The 17272-nt window shown below is 33.3% G+C and overlaps 1 long non-coding RNA gene across 2 annotated transcripts in view; it reads right to left on the bottom strand.

Annotated features, from left to right (window-relative positions):
• Positions 1 to 17272, bottom strand: part of LOC102166247 (uncharacterized) — a 463609-nt gene that overhangs the window by 178081 nt on the left and 268256 nt on the right. For both annotated transcript variants that reach the window (XR_014837150.1, XR_014837151.1), the window contains one exon: positions 8638 to 8737. This is a non-coding gene — a long non-coding RNA (uncharacterized LOC102166247). The remainder of the gene's footprint in view (positions 1 to 8637; positions 8738 to 17272) is intronic.

Here is a 17272-nt window from a genome sequence, read left to right as displayed (position 1 = left end):
CTGTGTTGTCCTTTATTCTCATATAATACTTCTGACACTAGATGTATGATTTTTTTCCACACTGGTCAATTTTCTGACACCAGCCTAGTGTCCTACAATTCAATTTAGTTCTGACAGTATCTACCTAGAGAAAATGTCAGATACCACTAGTTAAAGGTTTGAGTCCTCTGCTCATTCTACCCAGCACTGAAAATTCTCAAATGACGCTGATGGCAAAAACAAGCCAAATCCATCATATAAAATACTCTGCTTCCTAAATATGCAATAGCATTCTATTGTCTGAGCACCTAGCTAATCATCAATTAAGAATTGTTCACAACAATAAATATTTGGCAAGTTTTAATCAATACGCACATAACACACAACATGTTAACTTATTTCATCTAATACACCATCTTTGATCCCCTTTACACAGCCTATTCATTATTTATTAGTGTTTAATCATAATATTTTTAAAACAAATTATGTTTATGCGTCTTAATGAACCTAGCAAATTTATCCTGTTAATTTGGAAATATGTAACATATTTTTATAGCTTTGGCCTGACAATAAGGAAAAGTAATTTGGTTAAAACTTCAAGAAGAATTTCTCACAAAGATGAAGTAAGAGTGAGATATTTTTAATCACTGTAGTCATTCAGCCATGTTCCTAGCATGAAATGGTTTTATTGGCCAGGAAATTCCCAGCAGAATAGCAAGGAAAAGGTGGCAGGTGTTCAAGCATTAATTGAATAGGTCAGGGCACAAATATCCTCAGCAGTAATTATGGCTGAATTAACTAATTTTTAGCAATGGCTTCACAGCAAATTTATCTTGCCTAGGTACTGCTCTAGCTATAATTCATTCCTTGAAATCATAATACCTTACACTGTCTGATAGAGGTTTGCACTGCCTTTGAAAACTGCAGGTTTCTAACAATAAAATCATATTAATGTTTAATTCAATAAATACATAAAATTCGGTTATCAACAGCTAGTTCTGTGACTCTTTCTATGTATCACCTACCCTACAATCTACACTTTTAACTAAGATGTTAACCTACAAACAACTTTCTAGAACATATAACAAAGTTTTCATCTTTTGCAAGCTTCATCCTAAGATTGAAAGGTTTGAAAGTTAAAATTTATTATGTAAGAAGAGATGGAGCAAAATATTTCCATTTTATCTTAATCACGGTACATACACTATGAACTTCCTTATTGCTGATAAGTGTGATTCCTCACCACTTGCAAACTTTCAACTTTTAAAGACACATATCATTTCTTCAAGAATTTTGAGAAATGTTTAAATATGCATAAGAGCACAAGCAGTCATATAAAGTGGCTTCAATACAGTCAAGTTAGTACATTTTAAATAGGAGTTATTTTCCAAGGAAGATATTGCACACTCCAGTTTTAGACTGAATACTTCTGCAGGTGTTTTTCTCTCATTTTAAATTTAATTACACTTAGCAAATCTAATGGCATGCTTTCAGCTGAGGGCAATGGCAAGTTTTATTTAGATTTAAAAACAATGATACATGCATTTTCATAATTTATAATTTATGCAACCATAATTAGTCTGAGATTTTGAAACTTGCCATGTAAATCTACTGGAGTTCAATTATTCCAGTTCATAGTTATATACAGTGCTTTAGTCCCATCTCCCGACCTCGGCTGTGTGGTAAGATTCTTTATATTGCTTCTTTCTTAGCCATTTTCTGAGGCTTCGTCCCCAGACTTTCTCTAAATTCTACCCAAAATTATTCCAAAAGAATCCTGGTTTAATTCATAGTCTAACAGTATGGTATAACTTAGAGGCTCAAAGTGATTTTGCAATTATTGAATTTTCATGCTGGAAGATTACAGACATTTACTAGAATCATGCTAAGGCATTTCTGTTTTACAGACCAAAGACTTGCTGGAGATTTTTGCTGTGCATACTTGCTCTACTAAATTCATAATATTTAGATTTCCTTTCAAAAGTCAAAACAGTTAAATGGATTTGTTTTCTAGTAAGAATTTCTCAATATCATTATATTGAGAGATTTGTAATGTGATAAGAAGAAATATATAACATTAAATTAATACAATAAATATAGTTAGGTTAGGCAGGATTTATAAGTATATAAGGTTGTGTTTCAGACAGTTGTAGTGGGCATTTGTTATATTCAGCATTTGACCAAATCAAGGTACTTCTAAATATTTGGTAAGAAGGATCTTCCATTTGCTGTAGGAGACTATGAGAGGAAGATATTTCATTTTCCCCTTCCCTGGTAGTTATGTCATGGCCATGTGGCCTAAGCTTGGTTAACTATATATTCCTGTCTGTTATTTTGATGTTTAATATAGCAACAGAGCAACATTTTTAAAAGATCAGAGAATATTCATGGCAGGGTAAATATAAGCCTAACATTGTGGAAAAGTGACCAATGATGATAGTTCTAGATACCTACAATTGAAAAATTCAGAAATTCAGAGCTTCAGGTATAGCTGTATCCAGGCATGTCATATTGTCCCAAGTCAGTATTTCTCTCTATATATCTTAACTCTACTTTTTCCTTTAATTTATTCATTGATAGGCTTTGTTCTAGTGATGATCTTTAGCATTTTCCCATTAATTCTAGAAAAGTACATACATATGTGTATCTAGCTAATTAGGTTTGTGGGGTAAACAGTAAATTAAGTTTTGGTTGGCCAAAATTATTTCATACATTATGTATCAGTATACTGAGTGGCATTAATGCTATTCACATCAAAAAGGCTTACTGTGGAGGAAAAGTGTATCCCTTGTAAAAAAAATCACAGTGTAATAATCAGAAAAAGGAACAATAGAAGCTGGCTAGCAGGTAGAAACAGCAGATATTCCTATATTTGATAAAGATTCTTCTAACCTATTTTTCCTTTTATCTTCTCAAATGGGGCGCAAGCAATTTCAAATTCTTGAGGCACAAAGCATTTAAAGAGAGAGCTGTAAGTCATGTGTCAGTATACCTACTGGTTTTAAAGTTTTAAGTGTATGTTTCATTCAAGCCCACAATGTAAGAATAACCAGAAGAGAAAAAAATATATTCTCCAGTATCACACTAATAGCACAATTTGAAAAAGAATGCTCTGCTAAAACTGATCATTTCAAGAAATTTCCACAATAGAAGGCACTGTTAAGCAAAGAAACGTGATAAACCAGACAGTTAGTATGTATTCCATATTTTGAAGACAATTTCACTGCACTTATCTTAACTCAGCCAATTAATATGATCCCACCCTTCCTTATACACATGCCAACAAAAATATTTCTATTGTTCTTTAAATCAGAACAGGATCACTAGTGATAACGAGAAAATGTTTTTATGTACACTATACGGTGCATTAAAGTTTTCACATGTATCACCCCACTAGAATGTAAGCTCCATGAGGTCAGGTTTTATTGTTTTCTAAAACAGAGTAATGAATGAAAACATGAATATGCAACTTTACTAGTATTAATTAACAAAATAATTTCAGTTGCTGAGCTAGAAATATTTTGTTACTTATTAATTATACAGAGATAAATTATATACATATACATCTTTTACAATGAACCATGCAAAATAATTTCAGTTGCTGAGCTAGAAATATTTTGTTACTTATTAATTATACAGAGATAAATTATATACATATACATCTTTTACAATGAACCATGCATATATAAATATACATGTATATAATCACACATATACATGGTCATTTATAAATGTGTATATCTCCTTATAAATCAAACTTGTATTTTTCTTAATCACTCTAAATTGTGAAGGAGAATCACTTTAAAAGTTAGAAGGCCACTAATGAGTTTCTCAGGCTATAAGAACTAGACTCATAAAAGCTTACCAGTTGTTCAAAACAAAGTAAAATGACAAAATGTTTAGTTAAATGGGAAACGTAATGATAAATGCCTAATTCTTAATACTCGGTAACAATTAATGCTTATTTCAGTCAAACAGCCATTAACTTTGGGGACTATTTCTGTTTTTCTGGAATTGCTTATAGCTAATTCAGGGAGAGAGATTTGGAAGACAATTTCATTATAGGTAAATATGAGACCTAGAAAGCTCTTCTTAACCTACGAGAATGGCACAAAGCCTAGGTTAGAGAGTTAGAAAAAGGTTATTAGATGAAGTGTCTTTTCAACTGAATCTTAAAGAGTCTCAAAAAAAGAATGGCGAGAAAAATCTCATCTAAGGCAAGAAAGGTGAAATTTCTACTTATTTGGGGGCCAACATTTTGTAATTGGCTGCAATGAATCTGCTCTGTAAGAAGTCTAAACAGTTTACCTGCTATGAAATTCCTCTATTGCTCTGCTTCTCAACGTAGATGGTACCATCTCCAAAAGGTATCTTGAAAATTATTGATGGCAATATATTCGTGTTCTTTGTATAAGACTGGAAAATGCTACTGCCATGTGGAGCCATGGGTGGGAAGGTTTTGGGAGGAGGGAAGGCAGCCATTCTGTAAAGCCCAGCCAGGATTATCCTCCAAACACACACACACACACACACACACACACACACACACACACACACACACTCCACAGTTCACAAAACTTTTGAATGCTCTGCCAGGCCTTCATTTAGAAAAACAAACCAAACTAAACCAAGGGAAACAAACATATACATAAGAAGCTGTTTATAATGAACTTAATCTAGATCCATACTCATTTTATATTAAGGGTTTTTTTTTTGATATAACTTAAACATAAAGAAAATTTTTCCAAGCATGCAATACCAGCTGAACTTAAGAAATACTTCTTTTAGGAAACAGCATTTTTGTTTTGTTTGGAACATTACCAAGGTTAGTGCTGCCTGTGAGACTTGAATTGCTGATATAATATGCCATAGCAGTTTCCATTTAAAGCTAGATGCCTTCATGTAACTTTATATATAGGTGCAAACCTCGACTATATTAGTTTTTCCAGAACACTGTTAAGGTTGAGGCACACATTCATTATCAGTTACTTTCCATTTATATCTCCTTTGAGCTTTATTTTGTTGTTTTTGTTGTTAATGATGTCAGTATGGTTCTATAACGCATGGATTCCTTCTCAGGAGTCTAAAGGGAGCATCACAATGTATTTGTTAACAAAACACTCTAATAGGAGCTGCAGTTGAAGATGCAGATGGGAATTACACAAGCCTGCTTTCTCAAAAACCCATAGAAATTAAATTCTTAAGGCCCATGCACTAATGAATTATATTAATGAAATAAATATAATGAATTTTATTTTTAATTATATTAAAAAATAGCTGCACTTATCAGAGGAACAGGCTATGTCAGCCACTGAGTTGAGAGTCAGCACCCTCTCATCAGACATCTATGCCAATTATGTCTCGTCTCAGAAATGACTGCTTCTAACCTAAGAACAACCACAGTAGGAGGCTTTGACAAGAAGCTACCCTGAATCCTTTCCAGCCTCCAGGCTCAACTGGCCCATCTGTGTCTGTTTTTAATTGCACACAATTCTGGGTATCTTTCCGAAGAGTGAAATACTCTCTGAAGTTCTGGGAATACCCTCTGGCTTAATGGAAGCATATCACTTTCAACAGTTGCATGAACTATTGGCTGGTGTGGTAAACCGTGAGATGCATCTAAATCACGGTCCATTTCTGCGTGACCATATGTGTACCCATGTCCAGCCCAAAACTCTTTCCTATGCTACTCCAGCTTTTCTGTCCAAGTGCATTATACACATTTACACAGAAACCCTGTGAATTATGCTGCACAATCATCTTGGAACCTGACAGAATGAACACAGGGGGATATCAGAGAATTTTTCTTTGCTTTAACTGAGATGAATAGCATTATTTTGTTTGTTCTTGTTCTAATTAAAGTCAATACAATACGGTCAGATGAAAACAACTATTCCATGCAATATAGGTTCCTTCCAAATCTATGGCATCCATAGATCCAAAACATTTCCACTAGTAAATTCAAAAATTAGATGAGTTATGCTAAAATAAGTTCAAAAGTGTTCTAAAATTATATTGGTGCATAACTGAGATAGTAAAGTCATGTAAGCATCCAAGCAGATGGTCAGCATCTTAAAAACTTCAGATAAAACAAACTGACTAAGCACATGGACTTCATAAAGAAGCAATATAGATATGTTATCTATAGAGATAGCTTAGTTTCATTTTTTAATCAAGATGATGTTTTCAAGCATTATTTTAGTTGAATGTCATGAAGTTGATCAAACTGAAAAAGCTTATTTATGTGATCTTTATGTGAAGAATACCTACACATGGTTTAATTGATTTTGATAATCATTTTGGAATCACCTTTTATAAAACTATTCATTGCATGGTGACTGACTGCTTGCAAATAATTGAAATATTTCCACAGACCTGCTTTGTGAATGAGGACACTGTAATAGTGTTGAGGTGGGAAGGGATGATTTACAAAGAGGATCAGGACCTCTCAACATAAATCAAACATATTAAGCCAATGGAGATCCTTTATGGACTGCCACAAGCAAAAGTTTCTTATATAAACTGATATTTAATCTAAAATAAACTACATATTTTTGTTCATGTTATTATAATATATAAATAATATTGAAATTAAATTTGTATGTTTATATTGTATAAATTGTATTCAATATATTATTACATATCATATAGTATGTGTTACATATTTTAATAATATAGCATATATTTTATAGATTTGTTTAATTATAGCACAAGGAGGCCCTTAACAGAAGACAACAAGGCTCTAAGCAGAAAATACAAAATCATGTACAGCTGGTAGATGCAAACTATTACATTCAGAATGGATAAACAATGAGGTCCTACTACATAGCACAGGGAACTATATCCAGTCTCTTGAGATAGACCGTGATGGAAGATAGTATGAATAGGTCACTATGCTATATAGAAATTGACTCGACACTGTAAATCAACTATACTCTAATAAATTTTTAAACGCCACATATAGTTTGGAAATATAAAGGAGGTGTAAAAGTTACTACAAATATCAGCTTATATTACTATCACAGTGCAGGACAGGAGTTGGTGACCTACAGTCCATGGGTAAATCTGGCCTGCTGCCTGTCTTTGTAAATAAAGATTTATTGTCACACAGCTGTGTCAATTTCTTAATGTATTGTCTATGACAGCTTTTGGGATATGACAACAGAATTAGCACTTGTGACAGATACTGTATGATGCTCAAAGCTTAAAATATTTGCCATCTGGATCTTTACAAGGAAGGTTGCCAATTCCTCATCTGAAATACGATTTTCATTCATAAAAAGAGTTCTGAATAAATTTGCACATATTTAGTATGTTGCATTTTTCTATTTAATAAAACAGAGACAGACATATGACACATTTTGTTAAAATTCTACACCCAAAATATTATGTTTATATGTTAGAATAGGATAGGGAATTGGACCCCAGTGATATAAAACAGGCCATTTATCATTACCAAAAACAGGAGGCCTGCAATCAAACAATGAAGACACAGGCAGGTACCAGAGGAATGCTCTTTGGGGCACCTCCTAATAACCTGTTTCTCATGCAAATAAGGCATCCAGGCCTGGAACCAATCAGAGGAGGAAAACACGCCCCCCCATACAGAGATCAAAATAACACTCAGCCCTTACACATGGCATAGGGGCTCTGGGACAGGAAATTACTGGGCCTGGAGCAAGAGGATAGAGGTCCCCAAGCAGGTCCATGATATAGGAATATAAAGAAAGACGCAGTAGCTAACAAGGCCAGTTCCTAGTCCAGGGTGGCCTGCTCTGAGGGCATGAATAAAAGCTACTAGACTCTTGATTGCAATCAAGATTGCCATCTCTGAGACAACCAACAGGAATGTTTTTTGCTCAGGGCAAAGGACCAGAAAAGCTCATTAAAAGAGCCCAGGTCAGAGCTGTCACACAAAGTGGTGTGGATTTCTGGGGAAATTCCCTTTGACCCAGGACTTCTCCTGACTGGAGAGACTGCCTGCCTCCATCCCTGCACTGCAAGACCACTGGGTCTATCCCCACACCACTGCAGCACCTATCAGCTGGAACAACCTCCCACCAGACAGCCCCCATCCTTGCATGAGGAGCCCAATGGTTCTATTGTGGCACCTGCATCACTATAGTGCTTCTCGGCCTGTACCACCAAATCCTTGTTGTGTGTAGGCAAGAGCAGAGAGATAGAGAGCAGAGCAGAGGAACCTGACACAGAGATCAGCACTCCAATGCTTCTTTTTAATCTCTTGACTTTTTTCTGAACTCAGGTGGCAGCTTTTGATGTTTCATCCTGTCCACCAAGTAATTTGGTTAGTGACACTTCAAATATGTATTTTATATTAGAGGACTTCCCACTTAAGCCACAACGTACCCCACTGTATTGAACTTACACATTCAGCACATTTATTGAACACCTCCTTTGTGCTGTTCACTGAGAACCTTCCCTGAGTATATTTGTTTGAGGAAAATAACCCCTGAGGTTAGCGGGGCCCTCAGCCTCTGAGAAGTGCCAAAATAGGAGCCATCACCACAGTCCTGTTTGGCTCAAATTGCTACTTGGCTGGAGGAACACACTGTTGTGTTGTGTAAGCCCACTGCAGTTTTCAGGGGTGTCAAAACAGCAGGGAAATAAGCATGAGTGAAATTATTGCATCATACTTACAGAAAAAGTTGTCTCCTTTCTGTTCTCTGGAACCAAAATGCAAATCAATATGGTAGTTTCTTAAGGTGTTTTCAAGATACAGATTTAAGATGTCCAGCTTCTGTCAAAAGAGATAAGACAACAAAAAAAATGCTCCTCAGGCACTGGATTTCTTAACTCTTTTAGTGTTATGATAGTCTTTATAAAGTAAAAATAACAAAATTTCATCTGAAACAATGACCCTAGTAATACTATTTCTGGCACTAAATATGGAGAGAAAAATCAGACATAAATTAAGCTGTAAGCTTGGGTTTAGAAACATGACCAAAATATAAACAGTAATAATAACAGAATTATAGTTATATTAAATGTTTTATTCTATATGTATACTTCCAAAATACTAACATATCTTTTTAGCTATTATCTATTTTTATTCTTAACATCACTTAAATTTCAAAAACTATATTGAAAAGGTGGTTTAAATTATGAACACTACACCAAAATGTTACTTTTATTAAATGTATAACAATCATGATGGAGATAAGTTACATTCCTATCATTTAATCACACAAAGATTTTCATTTAAAATTTAGTTATTTGATGCATGCTTCTTTAATGATTACGTATTTCAACACATATTATAGAGGTTTTAATTCCATATTTAATCCCTGTACTTTGCATTAATTTTCAATGATTTGTATTCATCTTACAACCAGTTGTATGATTCTCCACATCATCAAATATCTTGCAGCCACACACACACACAATATGTTAATCATTTTTTGAGAAATAAAATCATAGTCCACATGTTTCTTTCTGCAATTTTTATATGAGAAGGAAATTCAGGCAACTTTCAGGACTGTTATTTGTAGGTGTGCTTTATTATTTTTAATATCTATATGATTTACACTGCAGATATTGTATTTTAATTGTAATCCATACTGTTATGGAGGAAGAAGTATTCCTCTGTCCTTCTAGGTTCTGGTCTAAGACTTAAACTGACAAGAGAATGATTAACAAGAGAAAAATCAAACAGATGTTTAACAACACATATATACAGGGCAGAGACCTAGGAAAACTGAGTAACTCAGCAAAGCGACCAAAGCCCTCACCTTAAATACTGTTTTCAGCTAAAGATAAAAGAGGATGTAGAAGGTTTGGAAATTCAAAGGGGAGGAAGGCAATTGATATGCAGATGGAATGTCAAACACTTGGTAAACAAACGTTAGGCAGACACAGAATGAACTCTAATCTCTCGGCCCTGCCAACTTTTCCCCCACCACACATAGTCCAAATTATTTTCAGATATTTCTGGTGACAGCTCTATTTGGGGAATAGCCCTTTATCTAGATTCTATAGTCAGCCAAGGGGGAGGTTTAAAAAACAAAGATTTCCCGAGCTTCTCTTTCTTAAAACTAATCATCCTAAAATCATCCTCCTGCCAGTGAGACATTACTTGTGGTTCATCTTGCTCCCCTACAGACTCATTCCTCTGAAACTTTGCTGCTGCTTTATCAATCAAGTTTAGTTAATACCCTCAATCTTTTGCTGTTACTTCAACAATCTTCACAGCATTTTTACCAGGAGTAGATTCCATCTCAAGAAACCACTTGATTTGCTCAGTCTCAAAAAAACAACTTCTGATCCATTAAAGTTTTATATACTGCAGCACTTCATTCACAACTTCAGGCTCCACGTCTAGTCCTCTTGCTATTTCCACCACCATATCTACATTTTTTTGCTGAAGTCTTAAATCCCTCAAAGTTATCTGCGAACACTGGAATTAGCTTCTTCCAAATAGGGGATAATGTTGATATTTTGACTTCTCCCCATGAATCTCAAATGTTCTTAATGACGTTTAGAATGGTAATCCTTTCCAGAAGATTTTTTGATTGACTTTGCCCATATCCATGAGAGGAATCACTTAATTATGGCTATAAACTAAAAAAATGTGTTTCTTACATAATAAGACTTTAAGGATTACCCCTTGATTCATGAGCTGCAGAATGGATGTTGTGTTAGCAAGCACGAAAACAACATTATTCTTGTGCCTCTCCATCAGAGCTTTTGGGTGACCAGGTCCATTGTCAATGAGCAGTGATATTTTTAAAATAATCTTTTTTCGGAGTGGTTATTCTCAACAGTGGGCTTAAAGTATTCAGTAAACCATGTTGTAAACAGATGTGTTATCATCCAGTCTTTGTTGTGCCTTTTACAGAGCACAGAGAGAGTAGATTTAGCATAATTCTTAATGACCCTAGAATTTTCAGAATGGTTATTGGCTCTGCTGAAGGTCCTTAGCTGCATTTGCCCCAACACGGAAATCAGTTTGTCCACTAAAGCTGGCAAAACAGGCCGTAACTTATTTCTACCTATAAAGGTCCTAGGCATTGTCTTCTCCTGATATGTGGCTGTTTCATCGACATTGAAAATATTGTTTAATGTAGCCACCTTGATTAGGTTTCTGTGCTACGTCTTCTGAGTAACTTGATGTAACTTCAACATCAGCACTTGCTGCTTCATCTTTAACTTCTAAGTTATAGAAATGGCTTCTTTTCTCAAATCTCATGAACCAACCTCTGCTAGGTTCAAACTTTTCTTCTAAAGCTTCTTAGTCCTCTCAGCCTTCATAGAATTGAAGTTAGGGCCTTGCTCTGTATTAGGCTTTGGCTTAAGGGAAGGCTGTGACTGGCTGGATCTTCTCTCCAGAGCTCTCAAACTTTCTCCATATTAGCAAAAAGAACTGCGTTACCTCCTCCTCCTTCCCTTGTTCACTGGAGAAGCACTTTTAATTTCCTACAGCAACTTTTCCTTTCCAACCACAACTTGACTAAGCCTTTGGCACAAGAAGCCTAGCGTTCACTCTACATTCACTTTCAACATACCTTCCTCACTAAACTTAATTTCTAGCTTTTCATTTAAAGTGAGAAAATTCTGACTCTTTCCTTCACTCAAACATTTAGAGGCCACTGTAGGGTTATTAATTGGCCTCTTTCAGTATTATCATGTCTCAAGGAATAGCGAGGCCCATGACTAGAATTTATTTAAGACTTACAATTTTTACCTTGCCCTATATTGACCTGCTTGCCTGAGATTCTCTGGCATTATTTTTAAACAAATGGTATTGATGTACCTAGAGATTATCACACAAAGTGAATTAAGTCAGCCACAAAAAGATAAACATCATATGGAATCACTTATATGTGGAATTTAAGAACAGGATAAAAATGAACTTGCCAAATAGAAAGAGAATCACAGACTTTGAAAAAAAACTATGGTTACCAAAGGGAACAGGTGGTATGGAGGGAAAAACTGGGAGTTTGGGTTGGCACATGCACACAGTGGTATACGAAATGACTGGCCAACAGGGAACTGCTATATAGCACAGGGAACTCTACCCAAAATTCTGTGATAATCTGTATGAGAAAAAAAGAATCTATAAAAAAATGAGTGTGTGTGTGTGTGTATGTAACTGAATCACTGTTACACAGCAGAAATTATCACAATGTTGTAAATTAACTACATGTCAATAAAACTTTAAACTAAAAAAATTAAAAAATAAAAATATGGCAGAAAAAATAGATGAACAACAAGGACCTAGTGTATAGCACAGGGAACTATACTCAATATCTTGTAATAACTTATAATGGAAAAGAATATAAAAATGACATATATGTATAATTGAAACATTTTGCTATACATCTGAAACTGAACTTTGATAAAAATCAACTATATTTCAAATATATTGTAAATCAAAAATAAAGTTTTTAAACAAGCATTTAGTATGGTAAACCTTGGCCTCAGTGGAAAAACAGCCAATTTATTCAAACAGTATTACATTGTATAAAATATAGTATAGAAAAAAAATTTTACTCAAAAATCAGAAGATATTAAGAACATTTATATGTGATATATTAATTCAACCATTTTTATTCAGTTTGTATAGAATTGTATATAATTCCTTTATTCAACTAATTTGCTTCCTTTTAAAATCATTGAATATAAAAATGTTTATTCAATGTCATACTTTTTATTGCCATCAACCCAGTATCAGGTCAAAAGCCTGTGGGTTATATAAAGTTCTCTACTTCTAATTACTTCCATTTATTAGCGGAAAATGTTATACCCACAACAATGATAGGATAAATACAGCATGAGTCTAAGTATAATGTGAATTGATAAATATAGAATTGATATTGAAGTTGGTTTAGATGCTCATAGTTAAGAAGACATGGCTAATATTATGAATCTATACTATAATACTATAAATCTGGGTCTGGGGTACCAGATTCTGAGGGTCACCAGATCTACAGGAGTTCCAACGCAAGGGAATACACAGATCTGAGAAGTGAAGTAGATGGTCTTTAAGAGTCAAGAAGACCTCTGAATACAAAAAAAAAAAAAAAAAAAAGAAAAAAAGTTCAATGAGCCTCAAAAATGTTAGAGGCTTTTACAAACACTGAATTCCTGATAAACCTTGTGTAGGTTATACAAGATATTCAGTATCCAGGATATTTTAATAAGTAAATTTATGGTGGTTTTCACTAATTAGATGCTATTTCAGACAAAAAGAAGAAAATATATGTAATATATTATACATGATTTATATAAATATTTATGCTGTATAAATTTAAATGTAGAAACCTGGACTTTTGACTTTAAGCCGACACTGCTCTAAGAATAAAAATAATTTCTCAGTGCCAAGGGTTTTGTAACTAAAATTCAAAAATGTCCTCAGTATTGGCATTCTGAATAAATGCCATGCTAATTGTTACATTTCCACAAAAATGGTATAAATGTATTATAAATTTCCATATTTTAAATAAATAGGATATTAGTTAATCAAAGCTTTTCATTGAATAAAATCACTATACTGCTACATTAAAAATTTGTGTTGGTTTCATATAAATTCTTAAATTTAAAACAATGGTGTTTGTTATTTCTAAATTTCAAAAGCCTGAATTACACATATTGTCATGAAACAAGTTGGGAGCCATCCATGCAGAGGAGATGAGCTATAGTTTTATTCTTCTCATTTTAATCAGATAAATACAATATTAGTACAATTTTTTCTTTTGAACCTCAGATACTTACCTTAGATAACTATTCTTTACTCCTAACAGATGATTTTTAGCCTATTTTCCTAACACAATTTTAAACATTTTCATAAGAAGAAAAATTGCAAATCCCTGGCATCAGTAAATGTTTTAAAGTCATGTATCTAAGAAATGATGTTTAATCAAAGGATTCCATTGTCATTTGCTTTCTGAACTGTTGAAGTTGTCTGAAATTTTTTATCAACCTGTTTAATAGCTGTCAGTCATAATTAATATCTGTCACTCCATTGCCATTCTAGTGAATTTTTATAACTTCTTTATGTCAGTTCTGCTAATCTGTGCCATGATAACCAATTATCAGATTGAGGAACTTGTGGTTGTTGATGAATCTTAATCAACCAACATTTCTTTTTTCCCATCTTGCTGAGGCAAGCAAATGGTTTAAAGATCTTCTTAAAAATAAGTAAATAATAAATATACTCATAAATGCATAAATACAAAAACCTAAATACATTTGGTTTGCATGATTCTCTACAGATAGGGAATTTATTTGATAGGGAAATGTAACTCATAGTGTGATTTTTTTTTTTCCTATCTCAGGAATACGAGATACACCAAGGTATGTTCTAACTTGGATTTGTGTCCATCTTCTAAAATAGACATAACACCTATTATAATATGCAGGATTCTGAAAATACATCCTGGACACAAAACATATGTTGTTAATCTAATGCCACATTTCAGAAAAATGCAAACAAAAGCACTACACTAACATTTAACGTTTCTGAGCTCTCTACTACAAAATCAATTAGATGAATTGAAAAATTCTAAGGGAAGGCATACATTTTTCAGGAAAAAGGAGGAGAATGTTTTAACAGGAAAGGAAATAGTGAAGAATTTGTATGACTAATTATTAAAAGGGTTTTGGCAAAGTGAAATTACATTTATTCACCAAATATGTTGAAAAGCCAAATGTAGGATAAACAAAAGGAAGTATTTGAGAGTGGGCAGTATGTTTTATAAAATCATGACCCCCCCCCCCAAGATTTTCTGACTGAAAGCAAACAGGCAGATGATAAATAGATACATACATACATAGATACATAGATAGATAATAGACAGGAAGATAGGAATTTCAGAAGTTTCTATGTTTACATTTGGGGGAGAACATCCCTATGAGAAAATGATAATTGACAGTAGTGCAAATGTAATAGGTCTTAGTAATAAAACCTAACAAGGACAAAAATAATTAATAATACCCTTGAAGATATGAATGGGAATATTAAAATTTTAGAAATTGTGGTCAGTGTTCCATAAGATAAAATAATAGGGTGAATGGTTCTTAAATATAATTTAGTATTTTTTTCTAGTTTCATTACATGGTTCTGTAGAGTCTATTTTCTACACTTGTCATATTCTTAATAATGATACAAATATAGATTGTGCATTCCCTAAATATTACAAGAAGGTTTTGATTAGAAATATGTGAATACAGACTGTCTTCTATTCTTTTCCATTTGTTCACAGGGAGCTCACAATACTCATGTGAACAGCAGGGTTGTAGTGCCTAGGAGAGGGGTTTCTTTGGTATTATAGAAAATAATTTGGCCTTTCTTATATTTTTTTAGATCCTAAGTTAATGAATGATTTATATTTTTTCTTCCTTATAAAAGCATAGATTATATATTATCTCTGAATTTTTTCTAGTTGCTTCAATATATTTATACTATAAAATATTGAAATGCATAGCAGTACTTTTTTCTGATTTATTTTTCGTTTATAACTACTTAATACTAAAATGAATTTATAGTTTAATGTCTATTTAGTATGTGGAACCAAACATCTGTCTGAGAACTTGAAAATACTCCAATCTGGATGCTGAACATTCATTGTGGGTAACATATGTTTAGTGATATTGAAATGTATTAATAGGTAACCAGAATTTGGTGCATTTTCAAATCAATAGTAAAGCATTATTTTTTCATATGGAATATCTTATCTACAGAGCAGGCAAAGATGTGAAGAGAGAGACCTTTACTCAGATTGGACCTTTTTCCTGTTCTCTCCAACCTTTGAAATCAACTGTACTATTTTAAAAGATAATTGGTCAGGTTTTGAATTATACATCATATAACTAGGAAATACATGTCAAATCGACTCTGGATCTCATTACTTCATGCTCAAAGGCTAAAAATCAGTTTTGCAATGTTATTTTTAATCACTTGCCAGATAAAAGTTATGGATATAAATATTAGGATATATCTGTTATATATGTATATGTAAACATATCTGTTGCTTATCAAGTGCCATGCCAATCCAAAGTATATGCAGACATGATTTTTCTCCATAGCAACTTCAGATTTCTTTCAGATGTACAGAATCCCTAAAGATTATGTTATCCAGGAGAATTTATAGATAATATACCCCATCTATCATATTTTAACAGCAAAAAGAAGAAAAAAAAAAGTAAACCAAGAGATTGAGGCATTTATATAGGGTCACACAATTTCAATATGTCTATTAATTCCAAGTTTATTCATTTATTTATTCAGATAATATTTACTGAGGCTTTACTGTCCATGAGGCAATGAGTTGTTCTCTTTCCAACCGCCAAATGCCATTCTCTTTAGGAAGTTCTCTTAGTCCGGAGTCAATATATAAATTTGTTCATGTTTCTCTTACTCGTATTCAGTTTGCTGGTTTGAGAATTAAAGAGGATGATGTCCTTGCCAAGTTGGGAGATACGTTAGCAGACACTTAAGGAATGTATTCTAAACCATAAATAGCTGATTCATAAATTATTGCATAAAATATTTACTACTTACATATATGATATTTAGCTATATCTGATATTTATATTTTGCTACTAGTTCATATTTTGAAAAAACTTATTAGATAGCTCATAGAAAAATAAGGAAATTTACTAATGCAATCCACTTATGACAAATACTTAAAACTATTTAAAGCTATTAATGTATGTATATTTAAATATTTAAAACTATTAATGTATGTATATATATATGTCCCACTCTTCCCATAATAGACCTCCCTAAGGGGTCATGGCAATTTTTCTTACTGAGCTTGGATCCAGGCTCATAATCTTTTTCTTTTTTTTTTTTTTAAGAAATGTAAAAAAGTTTTTATTTTAGTTCTGGTTGTGATTTTATTACAAATCTCTATTTTTTAGTCTCTTTCCTCTTATTTTTATTTATTTTTTTATTAAAGTGTGGTTGATTTACAATGTTTCTTCAATTTCTATTGCATAGAAAAATGACCCAATCACACAATTCCCTGTGCTGCACAGTAGGACCCCATTGTCCATCCACCCTAAATGTTACAGTTTGCATCTACCAATGCCAAACTCCATCTATCCCACTACCCTCCACACCACACAAGGCAACCACAAGTCTGTTTTCCATCTCCATGGCATGTTTCTTTTTTGCAGATAGGTTCATTTGGGCTATATTTTAGATTCCACATATAAGTGATAGCACATGGTATTTGTCTCTTTATGCCTTACTTTACTTAGTATGAGAATCTCCAGTGCTGCAAATGGCATTATTCTGTCCTTTTTTTTATGGCTGAGTGGTATCTGTTGT

This window comes from Sus scrofa, chromosome 2 (assembly GCF_054392235.1).
Source record: "Sus scrofa isolate SSC_HxYL_T2T_F1_AM1 chromosome 2, Sscrofa_HxYL_maternal_Yorkshire_Landrace_v2.0, whole genome shotgun sequence".
Classification (NCBI taxonomy): Eukaryota; Metazoa; Chordata; class Mammalia; order Artiodactyla; family Suidae; genus Sus; species Sus scrofa.
The sequence above is the reverse complement of the archived record's forward strand: the minus strand, read 5'-3'. Positions and strand labels throughout refer to the sequence as shown.